Below are 15,431 nucleotides of genomic sequence, written 5' to 3' on the forward strand. Positions count from 1 at the left end.
AAATCTTTAAAAAAAAAAAAAAAAGATCTGTATATTTGGGGCTGGAGAGATGGCTCAGAGGTTAAGAGCACTGGCTGCTCTTCCAGAGGTCCTGAGTTTAATTCCCAGCAACCACATGGTGGCCCACAACCATCTGTTATGAGATCTGGTGCCCAATTCTGGCCTGCAGAGATACATGTTGACAGAATACCGAGAACACTGTATACATAATAAATAAATAAATGTTTTTTTAAAAAAAGATCTGTATATTTTATCCCAAAGAAAAAAGTTCTTAAAGAAAAAGATATTGTCTACATTTAATTAAGTTAAGAACTAACAGGATGAAGACATTTTTATAAACAGAAGGTAAATAAAGATAGCAAATTTAGGGGTAAGGACAGGGTGAGGTTCGTGAGCTTACTATGTTTGGTGCTGCAAGTCTATAGTAATGTTGGCCTAAATTCACATGATATATATGTACTTCTTTGGAAAGAACATGAGAACTTATGTGTCTAGTACCTAAGAGGGCAGAGAAATCAAATTTATTCATAAAAGCTGGACAATCCAAGACTTAAGATATCTGACATTGCTTTCTTCCCTTTTAGGATATGTCCTTACTAGTGCTGACTGCTGTTTCAGAGATGGGAGAGCTCTATTTTAAAACATTCCCTTACACAGAAACAGTAAGTTTTCTGCAATGAAGATAAAAGCCCTGATGATAAAAGAGCAATGAAGGTTGTTAAGATTTAGACTTTCTCCACAGATCAAAGAGTGACTATGAGGCTAGGAGTGGTACCTAGGAGTAAACTTTAGCTAGCATATATGTACAGATCCATGAATATAGCCATGGAATTGATACTAATGTTAATTTCTTCCCCTAAAGAATTCATGGTGGCCTTTTAGGGCAATGTACATACATATCAAATCAGCCTCAATGGGAAATCCTTATTAAATGTAAAATGATCCTGAATACTTGAAAAAGTAACAATTATTATCAAAGTAATTATTCCTATCACAAATTAAAGTAACAAATATAAACATTTAAGCCTCAATATGTTGACAGTTCTGCTATTTCTTTTAAAATATATTTCTATGGGCTGGAGAAATGGCTTAGCAGTTAAGAGAGCACTGGCTGCTCTTCCAGAGGACCTGGGTTCAATCCCCAGCACCCACATGGCAGCTCACAACTATCTGTAACTCCTGTTCCAGGAGATCTGACACCCTCACATGCAGACATACATATAGACAAAACACCAATGCACATAAAATATAAATAATTCATTTAAATATATATATTTCTAGAGGCCAGAGAAATAGCTCAGTGGTTAAAAGCACTGGCTGCTCTTCCAGTAAACTGGGGTTCAATTCCTAACACCCACATGGCAGCTCACAACCATCTTTACTCTAGTTCCCGGGGATCCAATGCCCTCTTCTGACCTTTGCAGGTACTGTACACACACGGTGCACAGACATACATTCAAGCAAAACACACATAGACTCATTCAAACTTTTCTTTTGAATGTCTTTTCTTTGGTACATTTGTCTTTGCTTCAGAAATGTAATTCAAAAACTCAAATCTTTGGGTTTTTTTTTCCGAAGGGTACATGGTTGGTTGTAATATAAAACAGGGAGGTATACAAAAGTACAAAGACCAGGGTCAGAGTCTCCTTCTGCTACAATAAGCTCTTGGCCAATAACATGTTTTTGAGGCTTGGTTTCTCATCTATAAAATGTAAATTGTAACAGTACCAACTTCAAAAGGTTATTGTCAGAGTTACCCTTGCATAGATCCTGGTTTACTGAATATTCAAGTATGCTATAAGTGACAATAGAGCAAGGACACTTTTCAAGGACTGACCTTGACTACACCTTCTACACCTCCTGTTGCCCACAGATACCAAGGTGTATCATGCCTCAACTTTTTGTCTAAGTTTCACCTCATGTTAACTTGCCTAGAATCTGCCACAAAATTCCTCACTCCACTTACCTAAGTTTGATAAATGTTGGTCATTGGAGAGCCATCTAGTGTTATACTTACTGGTACTTCTTATCTGGGTCTGGTGAGTACCCTCGTATTTCAGTACTACAGACAGTAGCAATTGGTTAAATAACCTGGTCTACACTGCACAGTAACAAGGACATAAGAAACTAAGACACAATAGTGCATAATAAGAACCAAATTCTGTTGACTTGGGGCTGAGGTAAATTTTCAAGTTGCCTTATTGTACATAGCCACCCTGCCCATGCAGAAAAATCTTATCAACATCTATCTGCTCTTGCCATTTTATTTTTATTTAGTGTCAGCATCCTTCTTTGAATATGAATTATATGCTGACTTCCTCGGTACTATTTTGAAAACCACAGAGCACACTGATTTCTACCCTTTCAAAAGCAAGGGTGCCAGCTATTGTGCTAGCCCCTGTCACTCACCTCAGCCACCTGCTGGGTCCCCACTCTGTGCTGAACCAGCCCCTCCATATTTGTAGCCATGGTGAAGCAAGATCATTAGAGAACCTGTTTGGAAAGATGCAGCAACTTCTATCAGGTGTGGAAAACCAGGCTACTTGAAACTTATCACTCATCAAAATTCATCTTTGATACTGTCTTACAAGGACTATGCCTTCTGCAGGAGACAAAGCCAACGGGGTAAGCATATCTGGATATGCCATAAAATCAGTGTACCAAAATTTGTAAAAACATTTCAATTAGGAAATTTCTCTTGGCAGATATAAATATGGAGAAACGAGGGACTTTACCTATCAGATCTTGGTTTTGACTGCTGGGTTTACCTCTCAGAGGTGGGTACTACACGTATCTTTTTGGATAGCTCTTGGTCACAGCACACTGAGTAAAAAGGTGGCTATTCGAGAAAAGTGTGAGGTCAACTTTAGATAGAGTACTAGCTTGTTAGAGTGTTATCAACTAAACCTTTATTACTAGTGGCAATTCAAGAAGCAAAACCATGCCCAGCTTACACACTTCATTTACAGGCTGAAAGACAAATGATAATCACCAAAGAGAGACAAAGACTATGTTAACAAGAACAAAGTGCCCATCAATTTATTAATATATATTTGAAACAGGTTCTCATTGTGTAATTCTGGCTGGCCTGGAACTCTCTGTAGACCAGACTAGCCTTGAACTCGAAGAGATCCACACCTGCCTCTGCCTCCCAAGTGCTGGGATTAAAAGAGTACACCACTACACCTGGCTACATAAATATATGAGTTATTATAAGGGGGCTGGAGAGATGGCTCAGTTTAAGAGCATTGCCTGCTCTTCCAAAGGTCCTGAGTTCAATTCCCAGCAACCACATGGTGGCTCACAACCATCTGTAATGAGTACACACAGACAGAATATTGTATACATAATAATTTTTTTAAAAAAAGAGTTATTATAAATAATTAAGTTCCTAATTTTCCACTAATAGAAAAAGTACATTTGATGCCATCCTTCACAAAACTTGAGGAAGATCATCTAAAGATCAAAAAGTCTGCTAGCCTCCTAGGTCAGAGTCACTTAAATACAGCCACTGCTGATCAAATAGAATCTTCATCTGTTCTGGTCACAAACTAGACAGCTCCCTGAATATCCCCTAAACACGCTTTTCAATAAATTCAGAACCACAGAGAAGCCAGGTTTATTTGGGACAATTCATTATCATCTAGGCAGGTCCCAGGTTGAACAAGAAAACAAGCTCTAGCAGAATTATGTTAAAGATTTGCACATAAAAACCATAAGTGTTACTGCACAATATATCTGCTTTTAATATACATAGATGTACACAGTGCTCATTTGCTTGCTTGGACTATTATACAATGAATGCAGTTTCACAAAGTATCTTTTTATAGCATTCCTAACTATAAGGCACAGATATCCAAGCTTCTTAACTGTGGTTATTCACTGTATTTTTCTACTCACTATTAAGTAACTACTTCTATTACTATAATTCCCATTCAGATTGTTTTATTGCCTAAGCGATGAGTCGTGAATGAAGCATGAAACTGTGGCTGACAACATAAAAGACATAATCCTGTAAGCACAGGTACTGCATCAACAGGAACATAACGTCAGGTCACAGATAATCAGTGATTTCACGCCTCACATAAGGCCAGGTATGAACTGTGCGGTAATACTTTAGTCCTTCCTTCTTTTTACTCTGTTTCCTTTCAGGGTATGTGGGATCAAATCTAGAGCCCATCACACATGATAAGCATATGTTCTACCAGTAAGCTACATTACCAGCCTGTTTATTTTTTTAATAAGTAGGTAAAACTTTTGTTTCTAGAGGGAAAAAACTCAAGATGCAAAGGGGAACACTTTGGTTTTTGTGTTGTTTTAGGTCTTGCTATGATTTGGTTCTAACTTAGACAAACATCTACATGTGTGAAGTTTAGACTTGTACTGAAAATAACTCAGAGTAAATTATAGCCAGTTGGTTAACGTATAGCAAGGACTAAGATCCAGACAGAAAGCCACTCATTTTATAACTCTGAAACATTATCAGTGTTTCTGCTGCTAACTGTACTTTGAGTAAAAAATAAGTGACTCTGAATATGCAAAATATTGTTAGAGATTTATTACTGAATATTATAGAAACATCAGAAAATTCTTTAAAAGGCCCATCTTTTTATGGGGGTTTCCTATAGACAATTGTCTGAATTTCATGCTTAGCAACCCAGAAACTTACTGTAATAGTTCATTTTATGGCTTCTTTTTGCTTTTGATTTATATTGTTGAAGACCAAATTTATAGCCTTAAACATGCTATCACCAAATTGCACCCCTAGCTTTAATCACTTTAAATCTGTTGGGTCAAACAACTTTAGAGTTACGAGTCTCAAAATAATTCTAATAACCAGTATCTGTAAATATTAAGTCAGAAAAGAGTATGCCTGTTAGGCTTGACAAAGTTAATCATTCTGGATACTATTTGATTGTGTAAATGTATTCATTTGTAAACATCTCCCATTTTCTGTTTACTTTCTTTAACATGTCATGATGAACAGAGGTATGATACTAATGCTGAATGGGTCAATATTTGAGCAGTTTATATTAATTTTTCACATATTAGCATACAATGAGGGGAGCATGTGTATGTGATGGTGCACATGTGGAGGTTAGAGGACAATTTGCAGTTGATCCTTTCTGCCTTTACAAGGGTTCTAAAGACTGAACTCAGATCACCGAGCTTGCAAGCACCTATCCTACACCATCCTGCCAACCTACATTTTTATGTTTTAAGGACATTCTATCCCACCCTAGGGCTATAAATACCATATTAAGTATTTTTATCATAAATACTAAAGAGTACTATTACTCACATTTTTAAATAGATTTTATTTTTAAATATATATTTTTATTTTATGTTCATTGGTGTTTTGCCTGTGTGTATGTCTGTGTAACAGTGTCAGAAGTCCTGGAACTGGGAGTTAGAGACAGGTGTAAGCTGCCATGTGGGTGCTGGGAATTGAACCCGGGTCTGGACGAGCAGACAGTATTCTTAACCACTGAGTCATTTCTGCAGCTCCCAAAAGTAATATTAACAGCAATTGTCTCGTTGTTGTTGTTTTTGTTTGGTTTGGTTTTTCAAGACAGGGTTTCTCTGTGTATTGTTGGCTATCCTGGAACTCACTTTGTAGACCAGGCTGGCCGCGTGCTGGGATTAAAGGCATGCACCACCACGCCCAGCTGTCACTTACATTTTTAGCCTCTTGATCTTCCCATTGGTTGAGTTTGGTAAGTGAGGCACAGACATCAATTTGCCAGCACCATGCACTGAACAATGTATTCTTTTCATTACTGAACTGTAACGCCAAGCCTGCTGTAACTCAAGTTTCCTTCTGAGTGTGGATATAATGGCAGGCTCTCTATTCCACTGCTGGCTATTTATCTTTCTATTTATTTCCACCATTATTTCACTGTCACACCTTTACAGGTCTTGTCCACTTCCTGAACCATCTCTTGAATTCCCATAATTCTTGATCTCAATGTTGGTTTTCTACCTCCCAAGCAGCTTCAGCCATCAACTGCTAAATAAAAATGAAAAAGGAGGAATGTATGCCTCCTGAAAAGACAAGCAGAGATGGTGAGAGAAAGAGCAGAGAAACTGCAGACAACCACAATGCCAACTGAGAGATTTATATCCAACTAGAACAGACAGGGGGAGGGGAGTGTCAAAAGTGGTTCTGATTTAACCATGTTAGAAAATGTTGTCATAAACCAAAACAAATGGAAACTTCTTTTTGTAGGATAACACAATGCAAAAAGAAATCAAAATAAAATCTCAAGTGATGTCAGAAAGCAGGACTGTGGGGGTGCCTTTAACTCAGTGCTCCTGAAATAAAGATAATGTGGACAAGAGTCTCTCACCATGATTCAACCACAGGACAGCCCACAGATACAAAAGTCATACGGGGAGAGGAAGGTCAGAACCTTTGGAGCAAAATATGGAGCACCAATTTTCAATTAGAGGACATCTCCCTTCCAAAAACGACAAGCTTCAAAGAACAGTGGTAGTTTGAAAACTTGTAGTCACTAACTTCATAACTGAAATCTAGAAACAACAAACACGAACACTAAAACCTATTATTACAGACAGGCTTTTAGGACCTGGAAGACCTCGAGGTGTGGTTCAGCAATAGAAGCCTACTTAGCACACGAAAGGCCTTGGGTTTAATCCCAATCACCAAAAAGAAAAACAGCTTTTAAGGAAAGCCTTCTTGGCTTGTGGAGGTAAGCTTAGCAAGACCAATAGTAACCAACAGCTGTTGTTGTATTAATATGCATTGTGGACAGAACACAGCTAGTTCTGGTGATAGAGAAACATAAAGATTGCTAGCTAATCTCAGACTGTACCCAGAGCTATGCTGAGAGAAGAAAACCCAACTAATTGTCAGAAAAGTTATAAAGACACAGCACTGCAAGTAAAAACATGTAAAGTTCCAACTAGTCCCAACAACCCTTATTAAGCATTTGCTATGACCAGACAATGAGCTGAAGGTTGAGAATTAACAAAACAAGGGAGTCCTTGTCCTTGATGAATCTGATACAATTTAAAGGCTATGGTTAGTGTCCCAAGAAACAAGTAACTCCTTCTGCTGGAGGAACTAACATGAAGATCTTAAAAGAAGGATAACTGAGAGGCCTCAGTGAGTAAAAGCGGCCTTGCCCTCAAGCCTGACAACCTGAGTTAGATTCCCAGGATCTACATGGTAAAACGAAAGAATCAACTCCCTCAAGTTGTCCTCTATGTGCCTGCTCTCCTTCTCTGCACAAATACAAAATTAAAAATCTTAAAGGTATATTTAAGCTAGGATTTGAAAAATAGAAATTTATCAAAGAAAGGGGTAGTGGAGAATATTCTAAGCAGACAGTTTTGTTCCTAAGAAACTAGAAGGTCGCCAGCCAGGCGGTGGTGGCGCACGACTTTAATCCCAGCATTTGGGAGGCAGAGACAGGGGGATCTCTGTGAGTTCAAGACCAGCCTGGTCTACAGAGCTAGTTCCAGGACAGGCTCCAAAATCAGAGAAACCTGTCTCGAAAAACCAAAAAAAAAAAAAAAAAAAAAAAAAAAATAGAAAAGAAAAGAAACTAGAAGGTCTGACATAGAATAGGGTATTTGAGGGACAGCAAACAATATGCCAAAAACTATGTGAGAGGTCAGAGGCTGACACTGGATGCTAAGGAAACCACCAATAGTTTTAACATGAGCATATCTGACCCTCAACAAAAGAAATTCTTTTATGATAGCAGGGTAGAGGTGACATAAAAAGGAGTATTACAGACAGGGGCCAGTGAGGAATCCACAACAGTGAAGGTAAATCCTTAAATTTAATTTAAACCAATGAGTTTATCCAGGACAGCACATGATTGACAGCAGGGCACAATTAGTAAAAACTGGTGCAGACCAGAGGGTAACAAGAACACAAACTCTTCCAGACTCACAAAAGACTGACAGCTGATGAAACCCTGTCTTCAGTTAAGCAGGCTTACTGATCCTAACACAGTGAACCAGGCTCTCGATGGAGAACACCTGGTCTCTCTCAGCGGCCAAGGAAGTATAGCTATACCACTCAGAAACACAAAAACTGCCTTCGGTAACAGGAGTCTAGGATCCTATCTTTCCTTCCATGAACAAGTGATTCAGATCACTCATGCTTATGCACTGCATGCCTGATGCAGAACTTCACAACAGTCAAAGTGCCTACTGTCCTGAGCAAATCTCCCCTGGTTCTGAAGCTCAGACACTAAGATGATCTAATACTGACCACATCAGACTGTCAAGACTAGGTAAAATGTTTATATTGGACCTAGAATTCTCAGTATGTTGCAGCTACTGTTTGTTTGAAGGTGCTACTTTCACCTTCTCAAAAAAAAAAAAAAAAAAAAAAAAAAACTGGCAGCAGAAACTAAAGCTGTGAAACATACCTTAAGATCTACCTGAGATTGAACTATAAGTACATTATACAAAAGTCAAGAGGCAACTGTAATTCACACTGTTAAACTGCAAGTTGGGCAAAATGAAAGGGCTGAATAAGGGTATAATCTCAAATAATTAAAAACAAATCAGGGCCAGGCATAGTGTGCATGCCTTTGAACCCAGTACCCAGGAGGCAGAGGCAGGTAGATCTCTAAGTCTGAAGGTAGCTTGATCTACATACATACTGGCTTCAAGATCAGCAAGCATAAGGTTATAAGACCCTAACTAAAAAAATATCTAACGAACATCTGAAAGACACAAAGGGGAGGGGCTGAAGAGATGGCTCAGCTGTTAAGAGCGCTGACTGTAAACCAGAAATAGTAACCAATCTCTTTCATTCACAGGCTAGAACATTTAATAACGAATATAAAGAACTACCAATTCCTAAATGTGACACAATTCATTACTGCCATCAGGAATTCATGATCCAGCTCTACCACAATTTCTTAGGAATTCAAACATACTTTTAATATTTTAGCTACACAGTATCTACACTGAGCAGAAACTGTGAAGATAAAAAGTAAAACAGGGTTTTATTTTTAACACTTTTAAATAAAAATTTTACTGAACTACAACATACAAATACAGAAGTGTTCAAGCTGTAAACATTGTGATGGCAGTCTACTAACAGAACACATGATCACACCAGAAAACAAAAGTACCAGTAGCCTGAAGTCTCTGATGCACCTCCCCTGTTGTCACTAACTTTTCCTTTGTTCTCCTCATACCTATTATCAATCTATTATCAAGGAAGATTTTTGCTTGCTTTTGAACTATATGTAATATACTTTAGGTCTGACTTCTCTTGTTCATCACTGTTTTGTGAAAACCATGAGGATTCAGTCCATTTTCTTTACTGACTAGGAATCTAACATATGACTATACCACAAGCCACTCATTTACAGCTTTTGAGTTCTCACCTTGTTTCTAGTCTGGAGCTCTTATGAGCAGTGTTTACTCATGCCTTATGGTAACAGATCTTGTCCTAGCTTGTCTCTAACTCAATTATCCTCTTGTCTCTGCTGGAATCAATGGTGTAAGCTACCATGCCCATCAGACCTTACCTTTTTATTTGTGGTGCTAGAGACTGTATGCTCAGGTCTTCATACGTGCTGAATGTGGGGGCCAGCCATGATAAGCTAAGTATAGACAGGTCACCCAAAGGAAATTCTTTATTTCCAACCATTATCACCTGCCAGAGTAGAACTCTGGTCCTCAATAAATTTAATAAGAGGCCTGAGCCTCTGTGGTGTACCCTGAAGCAATACCTGATAGCAGGAAAGAACCACAAGCTAAGATAACCCGACCCCCACCCAAGAGCAGACCATTCAAAGGAAATGCCTAGCATTCCAAGCTCTGTAGATAGAGACACCTGCCAGCACACATTCACCAGGACACCCCTAGACAAATGTCAGCCAATCAGGGGTCCTGAACCTTGGCGACCCCTCACCCCACCTTTACTACTATAAAAACCCAACTCTAATTGAGCCCGGGGGCTCTCCAGTTATTCCAATACATTGGACATGCAGAGAGACCAAGTTTGCAAACTTGATTAAAATAAAGGTTCTTTCCTTGCTGGCCTTCAGGGGACTTAGGCATAACACTAAGTACAAATTCTACCACTGACATTCACTCCCAAGCCCTTTTATTTATTTTCACTTACTTCTGGCCTTCAGGTGTATGTGCAGGCAAGACACTGTATACATAATTCTTTTTTTATTTATTTATTTTTTTTTTTGGATTTTCAAGACAGGGTTTCTCCGTAGCTTTTGGTTCCTGTCCTGGAACTAGCTCTTGTAGACCAGGCTGGCCTCGAACTCAGAGATCCGCCTGCCTCTGCCTCCCAAGTGCTGGGATTAAAGGCGTGCGCCACCACCGCCCGGCCATAATTCTTTAAAAAAAAAAAAAATCCTATACTGCCAGGCGGTGATAGCACATGCCTTTAATCTCAGCACTTGGAAGGCAGGGGCAGGCGGGTCTCTAAGTTTGAGGCCAGCCTGTTCTGCTGAGCAAGTTCCAGGACTCCTTCCATAGCTACTGAGAAACCTGTCTCAGAAAAAAAAAAAAAAAAATCCTATCATGTGGAACAGGAATATGAATTTCAGATGATGATCACACACAGAAGAAAACAGTCAGCTGGGATATAATGACACACGCCTTTGATCACAGCACTGGAGAGGCAGAGACAAGTAGATCTGAGAGTTTCAGACCAGCCCAGAGTCTCTAAATAAATAGGAAATCAGCGATAAAGCAAGACACTAAAATGGAAGGAATTTATATCAGATATGAGGCTGCTTTCAATGAGCTTCAACACCAATTCCCACTGTTTTTCAAAACAGGGTTGCAGGCCTGGAACTCAATTATATGGCCCAGACTGGCTCCAGTCCCCTCATTCACTTCTCACTCCTTCACAGATGGTCCCTTCACAGATTTATTGAAACCATATTGGTCTTCACTCTGATCCTTAAAACAACCTCTGGAGCAAATGGCACATAGGAGAACTCCAAGACAAATACCCAAAGATAATTTTCATATGTGGAGCCACTCAAACAAGACACAGGCCAGCTCCTCACCACGGGCTCACCTTTCTTGTCTGCCTTCATTGGGGCAACTCCTCACCCAACTCTCTCCCATCTTAGTGCTGGCTCCCTTTCTCCCAGTGTACAAATATATAAACCTCAAAAAGGCTATTTATCAAGTTTCTGGATGCCACAGCCCAAACTCCTTCTATCACACCAGGTCACTTGGCTCCTTGAAGACAAGATTAAAAATTTCCCCACACAAAACCTGCCTATAGTCCCAGCAGCTCAGGAGGATCACTAAGGGCCAAGGTATAACAACAATCTCAAAACAACAGAATTAAACAAAAAAAAAACCCAAAAACAAAAAAACCCTCAAAATTCCTAGAATTACTCTTCTAAGTGAAGAAACTATAGACACAGCCTTACCACAAACTTCAATACAGAGCTCTCATTATGCAGCCCTAGCTGGCCTGAAACTATGTAGAGCAGGCTAGCCTAGAATTCAGAGATACGCCTGCCTCTGCCTTTTATGTGTGGGAATCAGTCCTGGGACATCACCACACCTGGCTGGGTCTTCTTTAAGGTATGAATGACTACAGGCTGACAAGGTGTTAGATACCAAGTAAATGGGGGAAAATGGCAGCTGCATATTAGGTAGCTGTGTCTCTTATTAAAATGCCCCTTAGTGGTTAAACTTCAAATGGGCTGATCTTGCTATATCAGAAACCTTTCTCACACGTGTACATAAAGCAAGGGTCTGCATCCTCAAAATATTTGATATTACAGTATCAACTGCATTGTGATTTTGACATCTCCAGCTTTTGGAAACAGAAAGTCCAAAAGGAAAAGTCACCATGCTTTGGGAGGGGAAAAAGAGGTCACCTTACTCCATGAATATTCTATCAACCCATAAATATTCAGGAAAAGCTTAAAATTCACAATGCAGAATGAACTGGGTTGCAAGTCACTTTGGGACAGCCTACCACAATCTCTTTTTTTGGTAGTGTTTGCTTAGCTTAACTTAAACGGTTTCTTGAAACATCCAAAGAATTAAAACTGTGACTGTTAATATTATTTAAAAAAGACACGTTGTTTTATTTCAAATATTTGTACTTTTTTTGGGGGGTGGGGCATAGGATCTTATATAGCCCAGGCTGGCCTCAAACTCTCTGTGTAGCCAAGGATGCCACTGAACTTCTGATTCTGCCTGCACCTCCCCAATGCTGGGGTTACAGATATACACCACTACAACAGGTTTATACAGTGTTAGGAATGGAATTTGAGTCTTCTTGCATGCTAGCTAGCCCTTCCTACTATATTATATACAAATATTTTAGTTATCAATTATCAAATTTTCCAATGGAAGCCTGACATAGTTTGTAAAATTTGCTTTTCACTTTGGTAAACAATTAAAATGGGGTTTCCAATAACTTCATGTCATCAATCAATTTTATCTCTGGGAAAAATAAAAATGTAAAAAGAATGTCCAATTCAAATCCCCTTCAAAGTAGATCAGACACTTTATTGTTGTTTGTGCTATCCCAGCTGCCAAATAACCATTCCTAAAAAGGCACCAATTAAACATGCAGCACTTAGCTATCAGCAGTATCATCAATTAACAATTTACTCGTCAAAAAGTGTCAGGCATTAAGTATTAGATGCATAATGATTTGCAAAATAATTCTGCTGCCTAAAGCTAATACTGTACTTGTGATGCTAGACATTAATCAAGCAATCACATAAGGTAGTAATTGCAAAGTGAGATAAAAGCTATAAAGGAAAAGAACACAATATAAAGAATCTGTCCTAGAACGGCATTGGGAACCAAGAAGGATATCCCCAGAAAGGCATGCTCTGGCGTAGATCTGCATGACTAGGGCTGGGGAAGGAATATGAGGGACAGGCATTTGATATCAGGGTGAAAGGCCTGGAGAAGATAGCCTGTAAGCCACCTCATCAAAGAAGATAGTGGGCGAGTGTGTCAAGAGCACAGAGAACTATGCGGCCCCAGGCTAAGAAAACCACGACAAGTATCAGTAGGGCTTCTACCACTACTGTAACTTGCAAATTAAAAGCACGCCATATTTTTGTTATTACTACTGGGTCCAAAGTTTCCTAAATAAACTTTTGTATTGGATACTAAACAACTATCGGAAAACAGGAGTCAAATCCCAGTGCTTCAATCCAGTGCTTTTGCTCCTTCCTACACATGCCAATGTCCTGAAAGGATTACTGTTTCATAATGTTTTATATTCAGTATATGCTATACACAAGGCACTATAAACTATTTACATAAACTCATTTAGCCCTCAATTCTGGAGGGAGGGTTCTATTATTGTACAGATGAGAATACTGAGGCTCAAACAGTTAAGTAACTTGCCCCAAATCATACTGCTTAGTAAACTGAGCTATTAATCACTATGGTTAACTTCTACTTTGTGTGCATCCAGAGTTAGAAAGAAAAGAATTCACGTGTATGGGCTAAGGGGCACATAGTTAGGGATTCATGGCTCAGTCATCTTCGTACTCCGGCCTAGCGCTAGAGCATTAGTGGAGTTCAGCTGATACCTGACAGCTTCAAAGGGGCATAAAAAGCTGACAAAGGCTTTAAATCTGGAAGTAAAGTGTTTTTTCTGAGGCTCTCCCTCCAAGCCAGGCGTTCACGTCCAAAGCCTTCCCTTCCCATGTTCAAGCCCGCTCTCTGGAACCCTGCTCTTTTCCTGAACTCGATTCCCAGAGAAGGCCGCCTTCCCGGTCCTCCAGGCTAAACTAATGCCCTCTCGACTCCTTCAGCACATTATCCAGTTTCTCCCGTGGAACTGACTACCCTCTGAGCCTTCGCAACCTCCCCTCCCCCGCCAGCATCCAACCCTCTGGGAGCCAATGGCTCCGTGACCAGCTGAAAATCCGGATGGATCCCCAGCGCCAAAAACTAAGTGCGTCTGTGTTGAAGGAACGAAGGGGAAGAGAATCACCTCAAGTTTTCCACTCCGGTCGGTTCCATATCGTATTTTTTCCACAACACCATTTTTAGAGCTAGGGATGGATGTTACTCAATGGTAGAGCCGGCCCCAGCACCACAATAAAAAGAAAAAACAGCTAACACCACCATTTGCAAATGACTTTGTGGCTCGAAGAGGAGCCTGGACTCCATTTTCTGAGAACAGGCCCTCAAACAATGCTGAGGAGAGAGGCGCGGCTTGGCAAAAGCGCCTGGCGTCCCGATTTCTCTGACTGAAACCGAGCCCGCGAGAGGGACTCCGTGCAGAAGCGGGAGGCCAGCGCGAACCCCGAAGAGCCTCCGCGTGCCGACGAGCTCTTCCCTCCGGGCCGCGCCACAGGTTCAAAAGGCGTCATCGGATCCCCGGCCCGAGCCCCCACCGCCTTCCCCCGCGAGGCTGGCCCTCCCGGCCTCACGCCCCTCACCGGCGGCCCCCGGGGACCTCCCTCTCCCGCCCGGACCAACCAGCACAGCCCCGGGGCGGCGCCGCGGGCCGCGACCCTCCCGTCGGGGGGCGATTGGCCAGCCCGGCCGTCACTCAGGAGGTCGTGCCCTGCCCACGCCTCCCTCCCTTGCACTCCACCCTCCCAGTCAGGAAAAAACGGCGGTTGGGCCAGGGTGGCAGCCAACGGCAGGCGGGGAGCGCCGGGGTGAGGAGCGGGGAAGCACAGGAAGAAGGCGGCGGGACAGGCCAGGCGCGCGCGCCGAGGGGAACCCGGCCGGCCGGCGCCGCGGGGACAAGATGGCGGCGCTGGCGGAGGGCCAGGCGTGAGGCGGGGCCGCGGACATTTCCCCCCCTCCGCCCCCGCGGCGCGCGGCCGGCCCGGTCAGGCCAGCGGCTCTCAGGGCTCGGCTGCGGGCGGGGAGGGGAGTGGAAGAGAGGGGAGGGGAGGGCGCGGCCCGGCCCACTATGCAAAGCGCCCGCCGCCGCCGCCGCTACCGCCCCGTGGCAAAGGTAAAAGGCCGCGTTCGGCCTCCGCGGCCTCCATGGCGGCGCAGGCCCGCCCTCCGCCGCGCTGCGGCCCTGCCCCGCGGGCTTGCTCTTACCTCAGGCTCTGGCGCCACAACAGTCGCGGAGCAGGTCCCGTGTCTGCGGCGGGCGCCCCCGGCACGGAGGGCAAGACGCGGAGCCGGGCGGGCGCCAGAGGGCAGGAGCCTGGGGGGGCTCGGGCGGCCGGGACGCCGCGGCGGGCCGGTGCGGAGCGGGGCGGCGGGCAGGGCCCTGGCGCCGCCGGGGTCGCGGAGGGACCGCGCTTTGTTATTGTTTTTGTCAGTGAAAGGTCAGAGTTCGTGACCCCGGTGCCGCTGCCGCCGCCGCCCGCGCGCTGGGAGGAGGAGGGCGAATGTTCCTCTTCCTCTTCCCGGCGCCAGCCTCACCGCGGCGGCGGGGGGCGGGCGAGCACGCGATTGGCTGAGCGCGCGCGTGCACCGGAACGCCGCGGCTGCCG

At 42.7% G+C, this 15,431-nt stretch overlaps 1 protein-coding gene across 4 annotated transcripts in view; it reads right to left on the reverse strand.

The window, feature by feature from the left end:
• Nr2c2 (nuclear receptor subfamily 2 group C member 2) overlaps window positions 1-15,167 on the reverse strand; it is a 78,194-nt gene extending 63,027 nt beyond the window's left edge. Inside the window, exons 1-2 of one of the 4 annotated variants that reach the window (XM_057755820.1) lie at window positions 15,031-15,159; window positions 2,410-2,493 (exon numbers count right to left, since the gene is read on the reverse strand). The gene's annotated coding sequence lies outside the window, so the exon portion shown is untranslated. Of the gene's footprint in view, window positions 1-2,409; window positions 2,494-13,957; window positions 14,345-15,030 lie in introns of those variants that run through there. The other 3 variants (XM_057755859.1, XM_057755742.1, XM_057755923.1) reach the window with 3 other exon arrangements.
• Window positions 15,168-15,431: the final 264 nt, after the last annotated feature.

The sequence above is a fragment of the Chionomys nivalis genome, chromosome 1 (genome assembly GCF_950005125.1).
Source record: "Chionomys nivalis chromosome 1, mChiNiv1.1, whole genome shotgun sequence".
In the NCBI taxonomy this organism is placed as follows: Eukaryota; Metazoa; Chordata; class Mammalia; order Rodentia; family Cricetidae; genus Chionomys; species Chionomys nivalis.